This window comes from Crocuta crocuta, unplaced genomic scaffold, assembly GCF_008692635.1.
Source record: "Crocuta crocuta isolate KB4526 unplaced genomic scaffold, BGI_CrCroc_1.0 scaffold14, whole genome shotgun sequence".
Lineage (NCBI taxonomy): Eukaryota > Metazoa > Chordata > Mammalia > Carnivora > Hyaenidae > Crocuta > Crocuta crocuta.
In genome coordinates, this window is record NW_027530209.1 from 1,298,553 (window position 1) to 1,309,607 (window position 11,055).

General features: G+C 42.4%; 1 protein-coding gene across 1 annotated transcript in view; it reads right to left on the reverse strand.

Moving 5' to 3' along the window:
• Positions 1-909, reverse strand: part of MIOS (meiosis regulator for oocyte development) — a 50,375-nt gene extending 49,466 nt beyond the window's left edge. The window contains exon 1 of the mRNA XM_077765350.1: positions 767-909. The gene's annotated coding sequence lies outside the window, so the exon portion shown is untranslated. The remainder of the gene's footprint in view (positions 1-766) is intronic.
• Positions 910-11,055: the final 10,146 nt, after the last annotated feature.

An 11,055-nucleotide genomic window follows, 5' to 3' on the forward strand; every position in this document is an offset into this window, starting at 1 on the left:
AGGACCATCAGCATATCTTCTGATGTAATTATGCATGTACAATGTTTATATCACCATCCATAAAATCTGATTACAGTAATTTACATACAAAACTTGAGAGTCGGACTGGCAAAACCCCCTACTACACATAGGAGTAAAGTGAAGGCCAGATGTTTTGGTTCTTGTCCAACACCTCCCAACTCCCATGCCAGATAACTACATAAGAAAAAAAAAATCAACTACATCATTTGCAGGGCCTAGTGCAAAATGAAAATACAAGGCCCTCTTATTCAAAAATTATTAAGAATTTCAAGGTGGTGACAAAAGAGTATTAAGCCAAGTGCCAGCCCTTCTAAATGAGGGGTCTTATATGACTGCATAGGTTGTATTAACACAAAACAGAGAACAGAGCGATACCTCCATAAGCACCCTTTTAAAAAATGTGTTTGTTTACAATCCAACACACAGTATAGACGGATCCTGGCTCATGAACATAGATGAGTAGAAATATGGTGAAGAGCAAATGCAACTGAACCTGGAGTCAGAGGACCTCCAGCCACTCACCGTCTGTTAATACACCAAGACTCTAACAGAGAGAACACACCCTACCTTCATGTCACAAAGTTGTGACAAACTGAGTTCTTTATATCACACAGCTGTTAGTGTCACTATGATTTCCTTAAACAGCCCTGGAAGTTAATATTTTCAAACGTTGGAAACACTGAAAAGTGGGAGGGGAAGGGGTGGTATTATATATTATATATTACATATTATATAACATCTTCACCTTCAAGTTTTACAAATGTTCACTTCCCGTCAATGGTTTTGGCCACAGGAAAGCCATGCTGAGCTTGTATTCTTCACCAGAACATCTGTAACAGCACTCTCGGAAAGAATACAGTGCTAGCCAGATTTAAGTTTCTAGCAGCCACACTGAAAAAGTATAAAGAGATGAAATTAAACAATATATTTTATTCTGCCCGGCCTATCAAAAAAAAAATTCTTTTCAACATGAAATCGATGTAAAAAATTGCTTTTTTGTTTGTTTTGGGGAGGAGTGCCAAGGCCTATAAATCCGATAGGTATTTTATTGTACACTTAGAGCACATCTCAACCCCGTGTGGCTATTGGGCAATGAAAATCCATAATACTAAGTGTACAAGGTATCCAACTACCCTTTCACATTCTTTTGTTGTTGTCTTCTACTTTTCTTACCATAACAAATACCAACAGCAGCAGTTTCAAGAAATGTTCACCCTCACCATCCTCAAGGAGATACACTGCACAAATTTCCCTTTAAAGATAGTTCTACAAAAGGCCTGCAAATGCAGGCATTTGCAAATCATTTCAGCAATGCTCGTGGCACACGTCAAAGACTTTATTCATCCTCTTACGAATTTCACTACACATACAAGCCGAAAACACAGCTAACCGGGTGACAAGCCCTTTAGGAAGTATTTAATAAAGTACAACCAGAACGAGGCTCTTGCTATTCCGGGTAAATCAGGAATCTGAGGGCCACTCCCACGCTCCAGACACCTGGCTGAGCCTCCCGTCCAACGCAAGGACGAGGTTCCGCACGCACTCGCCGCGCGGGTGGCTGCAGCGCGGACTCAGCGTCCCCGAAGGGGTCCGAGCGCGCCCGGGGGCCGCGTGCAGCGCCCAGGCTCCCAGCTAGGCCCTGCCGGCCGCCCGGCGCGGTTATCCCGCAGCGGGGAACGCGACGCCCCGCGCCTCGGCTCCGAGATGGCCCCTGGGTCCGCCCCCGCCCGGGCCTTTCAACTAGGCTTTCCCGGGCTCCCAGCGGAGGCCCCGGCACTCCCGAGCCCACTATCCGGGCCTCCGTCTNCACTTCCGGCTTGGTCACCGCCCCTCCCGCCGTGGGAGTCCGGACGCGGGAAAGATGGCGGCCGCAGAGGCGCGGCCAATAACCTAGGCCACCCTGCTGGGACCCACGACCCTACCACCGCGCCTCCGGCACACGCGGACGCGCCTCGGCCTCGCAAGNCCGGAGGCCCCGCCTCTGCGGCCTGCGGGAGGTACCCCAGCACGCGCACCTGGACTGAGTCCCTGAGAGGAGTTTTCCCAAGTATTATACATACTTTATTTATTTATTATTTTTTTTTACAAATAGTTTATTGTCAAATTAGTTTCCACATAACACTCAGTGCTCATCCCCACAAGTGTCCTCCTCCATGCCCATCCCCCCCTCCCCCCACATCCATCAGTCCTCAGTTTTTGTCAGCATTCAAGAGTCTCTCATGGTTTGCCTCTCTCCCTTTCCCCCACCATTTCCGCCCTTCTTCTCCCCCTTGTTCCTCCGTCAAGTTCCTCCTAATCCTCCTATACGTGCAAACATATGATATTTGTCCTTCTCTGCCTGACTTATTTCGCTCAGCATAACACCCTCAAGGTCCATCCATGTTGCTACACATGGCCAGATTTCATTGTTTCTCATTGCCATGTAGTATTCCATGGTATAGATAAACCACATCTTCTTGATCCATTCGTCCGTTGATGGACACTTAGGCTCTTTCCATGTTTTAGCTATTGTTGAGAGTGCTGCTATGAACATTGGGGTACATGTGCTCCTATGCATCAGCATTTCTGTATCCCTTGGGTAAATTCCTAGCAGTGCTATTGCTGGGTCCTAGGGGAGTTCTATTGTTAACTTCCTGAGGAACCTCCACACTGTTTTCCAGAGGGGCTGTACCAGTTTACATTCCCACCAACAGTGTAGGAGGGTGCCCGTTTCTCCACATCCTTGCCGGCATCTCGTGTTCTCTGATTTGCTCATTTTAGCCACTCTGACTGGTGTGAGGTGGTATCTCAGTGTGGTTTTGATTTGTATTTCCCTGATGAGGAGGGACGCTGAGCAGCGTTTCATGTGTCTGTTGGCCATCTGGATGTCCTCTTTGGAGAAGTGTCTGTTCATATCTTCTGCCCATTTCTTTACTGGGTTGTTTGTTTTTCGGGTGTGGAGTTTGGTGAGTTCCTTATAGATTCTGGATATCAACCCTTTATCTCATATGTCGTTTGCAACTATCTTTTCCCATTCCGTTGGTTGCCTATTAGTTTTGTTGGTCCAAGTATTATACACACTTTAGGTCGTTTAATTAGTTAAATTTCCATTAACAGTATATTGCAGGCCATACATGGAATAGAAACTCCACGGCATTTGGTTCACATTTATTCATTCATTTACTCATTCAACAAACACCCCTTGAATGACTATTGTGTACCCAACACCGTCCTGGTATGCTGGGGAACTGAAGTGAACAAAAAAGAAGTAGTCCCGGCAGAAAACAGGGATGCCTTGTAAGGTCTAACAGTGCTGGATCAGAGGCGCCTCCGTAGTGTAGGGAGGTCAGGAAGGCTTCCTTGAGGACACCTAGGGTGAGACTAGAGGGATGAATTTGGGGAGGAATTAGAAGCAGAAGGGAACGGAAAGGAGGGAATTGGAAGAGAAGAGACTTGTGGAGCAGAGGAAGAGTAAATGCAAGTTGAGGAGGGATGGCATTGCAGTGGGGAAGTGGTCAAGTGTGGATGGATGAGCAGAGGAAGTGGGGAGAGATTAACATGCTGTATCAGAAAGGCATTTGGAAACCAGGGTAGTGGGTCTGTCCTAAATACAATGACGCAGTCATTGAAGGTGTTTAACTAGGCAAGTGGTATGATAGTTTTTCAGGAGAAAAGGAAAGGATAGGGTAAGGGTCCCAATGAGAGATTATGGTAATCCAAACTACCAGGGATATGCAGGGTGGGAATGGAGGGAAGTGTGTGGGGAATATTTAGAAGATGGAATGAACAGAGCTTGAGGGACAAAGTGAGGGAGGGAGAAAGAAGGTTCTAGGTTTCTGGTTCCCATAACCGAGTGAATGGTGCGGCCACAAGTGTCACAAGCAAGTGTCGCAAGTGTCACAAATCTGACACAGGCTTCCTTGAGATGTCTGGCAACCTTTGCTTATCTGTTCATGCTTAAAAATGGGTGTTTGGGGGTTTGTGGTGATTGGTGTGTAAATAGCAAAATGAGCTTAATCCTGATGATCTTCAAGGCAAATCGTTTGTTGTTTTTTGTTTTTTAATGTGAGAGTAGTAATTCTTTTTTTTTAAATAGTTTATTGTCAAGTTGGTTTCCGTATAACACCCAGTGCTCATCCCCACAAGTGCCCTCCTCCATGCCCATCTCCCCCCTCCCCCCCACACACCCCCATCAGTCCTCAGTTTGTTCTCAGCATTCAAGAGTCTCTCATGGTTTGCCTCTCTCCCTCTCCTCCCCTATTTCCCCCCTTCTTCTCCCCCACAGTCCTCCATTAAGTTCCTCCTAATCCTCCTATATGTGCAAACATATGGTAGCTGTCCTTCTCCAAGGCAAATCATTTTGGTAAGAGGATGAGTTTGGGCAGAGCATTGCCTGAAGTGGTCTGAGGCATCTTTTCATTCCTGCCTTTGGAGAAGTGGAGGCTGGAGAAAGTACTGAACTGCTGTGGCGGCGTGGGGGATACCACAGGATTCATCACCTCAAACACTGTCTTGCCAGTCTTCTCAATGGTCTAGCCCCTGGACCCAAATTACCAAATCAATATAAGTCTCTTCCTTATCCACTCCTATCACATACATAGCAGAGGAAAACATTTCCTCTCACTGTCAGGAGAGGACGTTACTTCCTACTTCAGAAAGAGAATGTAAGGTATTTGGTAGGAATTTCCCACAGCCTCCTATACTCTTCTCTTTCCTTCCCCAACATCATTCACTCCCATTCTTTCCTTCTTCTAGTTGACACAGAGGAAAAGGAGGGCCCCTGTATGTTCCTCTTCTGGGACCTCGCACCATCAATTTTCTCCTTTTCTCCACATTTCTACTGTTTCTTTACTTTCAGCATATGTTCAAGTCACCCCCATTTTTCTCCTCAAAGGAGAAAGTCGTACTGACTTTTTCTAATCCTATATTCTCCTATTTTCCCCTGAATTCACTCTTCTCAGGCCTTCATGCCATCGTGCCATCAAAATTGCTCTTCATTTGCCTGTAGTTGTCTTCCCTTTCCAGAATATATGCTCCACATCACCAGTTTTCATTCTGTTATACCTCCACTCCCAAATGTTAGCAAGGCACTTGGTGACCCAGTTAAAAAGGAGAATTCCTTGGCTTCCCTTTCAGCTAAGTGTGGTTATATCAAAAAGTTGTGGGGGCATCTGGGTGGCTCAGTCATTTGGGCCTCCGATATCAACTCAGGTCATGATCTCATGGTTCATGGGTTTGGGCCCCGCATTGGGCTCTGGTCTGACAGCTTGGAGCCTGGAGCCTGCTTCAGATTCTGTGTCCCTTTCTCCCCCTCACACTCTGTATCTCTCTCTCTCTCTCTCAAAAATGAATAATAAACATTAGACAGGGAAAAAAAAGCTGTGGCCAATGAGATATAAGTAGAAATGGATCATGTCCCTTAAAAGAGAGAAGCTGTTGACATCTACATTCCTCTTCTCCCTTCCAGCTGTCTGGAAGATAGGGGGAAAAAATGCTATAGAAATGGAGGCTATATATTAAGGAAGACAAAACTTCCCCCTTCCTCTAGGTCCCAGACTAATTCGGAAAGCAGAGGTACACCCTCCCTTGGATCAACCATAGACTTCTGGACCATTACACAAGAGAAAAAAAAACTGTGTTCTCTTAAAAATTACTGTTTGCTTGGACCTATTTGTTATAGTGATTTGGCCTATTCCCTGATACCCAGGGACACCGTCTATTTTATTCTCTACTTAATCTCCAGAGCCTAAAACATTTCAGAGCATAGGGCATGTGCTCAATAAAACTTTGTTGACTATACTTTAAATACCTTTCTCTATGCTCTCCTTCAGCTAATATATTTTTCTCCTTCCTTTTCCATCTAAGCTTTTGTGAAAGTGTGCTTTTCTCAGGCTGCCACCTGTTTCTTGCACTCTAACATCCCTATAGGAATAAGTGACACTTTTCTCGTTCTACTTGGAAATCGATTCCCCTTCTTCACCAAATGGCATTCCTTGTTAGTAAAACTGGATCGCATCCCTTGGAAGAGAAGCTTCTTGTCATTCACTTCCTCCTCTCCCTTCCTGCCATCTGGAAAATGGCAGACAGCATTTTCCTTGTGAGTAGGGAACTTTTGGTATAGAACTTCGGACTTCCTATAGCTCCTGCTGCATAATATATATTCAAAAACATTTACTGAGTGGGAGAATGCATTGTGTTTTTTGAAGATTAAAATGTGTCAGAGAACTTAATAGACTGCTCTGAGGTTACACTAGTTGTTTTTATGAAATATGCATTTTGTAATGGATGCCAGAGTTGCTATTGTTCAGTCTCACGGTGTTTTTGTTTTGTTTTTTAATTTGAACTTTTGTGTCCTTAACAAGATATTGTTCTAAGTTCCTTTATATATATATTGTGGCGATCCCTGATAGGATTTGTTTGTTGTGGTTTTAAACCAACAAAGGACAACAGTTGAAGAACTGCTGATTTCCTTCTTTAACAAAAATTCTTTAAATGTTTATTTATTTTGGGGAGAAAGAGACAGAAACAGAGAATGAACAGGGGAGGGGCACAGAGAGAAAGAGGAAGACAGAGAATCCGAAGCAGGCTCCAGGCTCTGAACTGTCAGCACAGAGCTCAACGTGGGGCTCAAACTCATGGACTGACCTCATGGACTGATCTCATGAGAGATCATGACCTGAGCCAGTTGGACGCCTAACCGACTGAACCACCCAGATGCCCCTGATTTTCTTCTTATTTAGTGCTGCCCTTAGAAGGAATTTAGTTACTATTGGAACATTCTGTGGAGTCTGTGACTGGCTAATCCCAGCTCCCTTTATTTTGTGCACATGCACAAAATCAGTCTGTACCTGAGAGCAAGTTTTGCTTTTAGGCATCAGAAGGATATTAGAGCCCTGGAAACAAGTGACGTGGCTTAAGTAATTTTTTTTACAAAGGTTGAAGATGAGAAGATCTGAGAGATTTTTTTGAGACATAGAGAGAGTGGGGGAGAGAGAGAGACAGACAGAGAGACAGAGACAGAGAGAGAAGACTTCAAACAGGCTGCATGCTGTCAGCACCCAGCCACCTCCATCTCTTGAGCTGTGAGATCATGACCTGGGCCTCGATCAAGAGTCAGAAGCTCAACCAACAAACCCAATTGTTGGACACCCCAGGTGTCCCAATGTGAGAGATCTTAAAATAGTGGTCTTCAAAAACTTCAAGTATAGTCCAAAATCAACTGTGTGAATCAGTATACTTCCTTGTATATTTTGGGGGGATTACATCTAACAATATCATAATAAATTAACTTAGCTCCAAGGATATGGTTTATAGTACATTTTAATATGTAAATTATAAATAAAATTGTTACATCACACTTTAAATGTATTTGACAAAATTTAAATACGTTAGAGTTTCTTACAATCATTCATTTAAAATTTTTGTGATAAGCTACTCTTTAATGGTAGGAAACTTTATATTATTCTATTTTTTTTCTTGATCTTGCCCTTCCATTTTACCTTCTCCTAGAATTCTTTGTTTGATAACAAACAACTATATGGCATATACCATGTGCCAGATGCTTTACAACACAGGCTCGTTTAACACTGCCTCGGGTTAGGTGCTCTGGAACCATATTTCAAGATGGAGATTAGGATGTAGGACACTCATGAAGGACTGTTGGGGTCAACACCTCTGGAAGGCAGAAGAAAGACACCGGGTTGGGCAGAGAGAAAAGATGAGCTGTGATTCAATACCTACAAAGGTCTCAGCCAATCCACGAGAAACTTTGAAACTGGATTGGCCCTCCAGAGTTGTCTTGAATTGAGATAAGGGACATTGGACTTTATTCCACCCCACTGATGTGGCTATGTCATTGATGTGACCTGTCCCTTGAACAAAATGTGGCTTTGAATGAGGCAATTTTCTCTGCCAAACAGCCCCCAGACACAGCTGGCAGCTGAAGGACATCTCATGGCAACTTTCCCAGCAGCCCAAGGACTAAGTCATTTATTACTAAAGGGCGACATTTAGGAGAAACACTATGGACTCTACCACGTCTTCATCATGAGGACAATATTGTTATTTCTTCCCTGTTACAAATGAGACAAAGGAGACACAGAAATGTTAAATAAATTGCCCAAGATATTTCTTAAGTGGTGGAGTCCCCAAGGATATGAACCCAAACAATATAGCCTTCTATATTGGCTTCTATATATATGTTTCTATTGGCCCAAGTACTTATCAAATGGAAAAGCCACTTCATCTAATTCTGTTATTAAAATAATCTTTTAAAACAGAAGTTGGCAAAAAAAGGTTATTTTTTTGTTAAGGGCCAGATAGTAAATATTTTCAGCATTTTAGATTACTCTGCCTCTATCACAACTACTCCATTCTGCCATTGCAGTGCAAAAAAACCCATGGATGGTACATAAACAAAGGGGTGTGGCTGTGTTACAGGAAAAAAATATTTATAGAAACAGGTGGCAGTTTGGATTAGTCTGTTAAACCTTGTTTCAGAAAAACACTTAAAGATAGAGAAAGCACTCATGGTTTATTGTTATAGGAATAAAATAATACCAAATGGAGTAAACATAATAATTCTAACCTTATTTTTTAAAGATCAGAAAGAATTATCCCAACATTTTATTAGTAGATTTCTCTGTGTGATGGGCTTAGAAGTGATCGTTATTTTCTTCATTATACTTTTCTATGTTTTCTGAAATAAAAATGTAAAAATTTTAATGAGAAAGAAAACCAATGAATATTATTTTAAAGAGTATAGTCGGAGAATGAATTAGGATGCTAAATTCCATAATGGTAGACAGATACATCATAATCTTGTACCCATAGGATTAAGGATACATACTAAATGTTTCGGAAGCTGGAGCCATTCTAGTATATTTACTGTAACATGGGCAGTGCTAACATTTCCTGCTTTGCTCACCACTTAACAGGGTCTCTGCTTCATTTGTGGGTAACTTGGTATTATGGAATGAATGTGTGCGTGTCCCCCTAAAATCAATATATTGAAACCCTAACACCTATGTGATGACAATAGGAGATGCAGCCTTGGTGAGATAAGGTCATATGTTGGTGAGATAAGAGTGGAGCCCTCACAAATGGGAGAAACACCCTTACAAAAGGGACCCCAGAGAGCAAACACGATTTTCTGGACACATTGAAGTCAGCACTCTGAAATCCAGAAGAGGGTCCTCATCAGAACTTGACCAGGCTGGCACCTTGATCTCAGACTTCCAGCTTCCAGAACTGTGAGAAACACATTTCTGCTGTTTGTAAGTCATGCAACCTATGGTAATTTGTTAGAGGAGCCAGTACTGACTAAGAAACTTGGCTCATCCCTTCTGATGATCACTGAAGCACTAAAGCAGCAGCCAGCAAAATAGTATCAGACACCGCTCTTAATTCTAGCAAAACACAGGCCTGGTCTTTTCCCCTCCTTGAATGAGATTTGAGTAAATCGCACTTGGGCTTTTGAAACAGATGATGAGGCTAAATTCTGCTCGTCTCTCCCCTCCCATAGTCATTGCCCTAGTTTTGGTCTTAATTACTGCTCACCCAGACAGTAGTCTCCCAACTGGCCTCTCTTCCTACCTTTATTCTCTAAACCATTTCCTCTGTGTAGCCAGACTGATCTTCCTCAAGCACATCTCAAGTGACCCTCTTACGTAGAACTCTGCATTGGTTCATGCTCCCTGCAGACCAACATCGAACTCCTTAGCCTGCAGTTAAGTCATCAATACTGTAAATCTTAATGGTCCGTGAGAAGGAATATTTGTGTTTTTAATGGATCAAATTAATTTTAGAATTACCTAAACCAAAGCCCAAAGCAGTTGTGAAGGCACGCCTCTCTTGGTAGTAAGATGAGAAAAAGATTCCCAGAACCATCAGTGAAATTTAGACGTATATCTAACGATGAAGACGATGCATTCACAACCAGGGTAATTTTGAACAAAAGACCAAGTCACAGAAAAACCAAAGCTTATCTGATAGTCCTGAGTCAATATTTTGGAATGTTTCTGATGTAATCTATGATGTATGACTATAAAACCTTTTAAGGGATAATTAGTTTGATTCTCATGTTCAAAATCCTGGACCATGAGGAGCTTATTTGAGAAGCCAAGCCTGACATTGTTAGTAAGTATAATTGCAACCCCAGGAAGAAATGCAAGAGGTAAGAAACCAAAAGCATAAAGAGAATTAGAATTGGAATCAGGATAGAAATGATGAGGAAAAATCTACTTCCTAAAGTCTAACCCTTCTGTAACTTTTGTTATAAGTCAGTTTTATAGTCTTTAAAAAGACAAATGTATTTTTTCTTCTTCTGAAAAACATTTAAAAGAATCTGCTACTCTAAACTTGAGAAGAAATGTTCAGTTTGCAACATTTATGAGTTTGAGGGAATCTAGCTTATTAAATTAATATATTTTCAATATATATGTTGTATAAATGAGGTAAAATATGTACTAATGATTTGAAGATTAATAAATTACATATAATACTGGATAGTCCTCTCCATGTAACATGTACGAAAGCTTCTGGGATATTTTTTTAAAAATGTTATCACCATGAAATTTTCTCCATTCTGGCCCAATATGTTTTCCCCATTTGATCCCTTAACCCGTGCCTAGTTCTAGCCCTACTGAATTGTGCCTAATTATTTTTATATAGCACTTTTCCTGTAACATGTCTGCTAGAGTAGGCAGTTAGATGCCCATGAGCAGGAGGGGAGAAAAGAAGGTGACAGACAGACAAATGCCAGGGACCACCTGGTCTCTGCCAAGAGACCACCCCATTTCCCTTAGACCAACCCCGTTTGCTGCTTAGCACAGGCTGATAAGCAGAAGATACGGGCTACAGGGACTTCCCCAACTTTGGAGCATGCACACTTAGTAAAGACCGTGTGACCTAGTAATTCCGAGGCTGTAATAATACCATTATGATACTATTTGCAATGAGGTTTGAGCCCCCAACATGGGTTACGCTTACACTCTCCTAGGAAGATGACTAACACAGACTTGTCCAAAAGGTTGGGGGGGAGGAAACCAAGGCAGA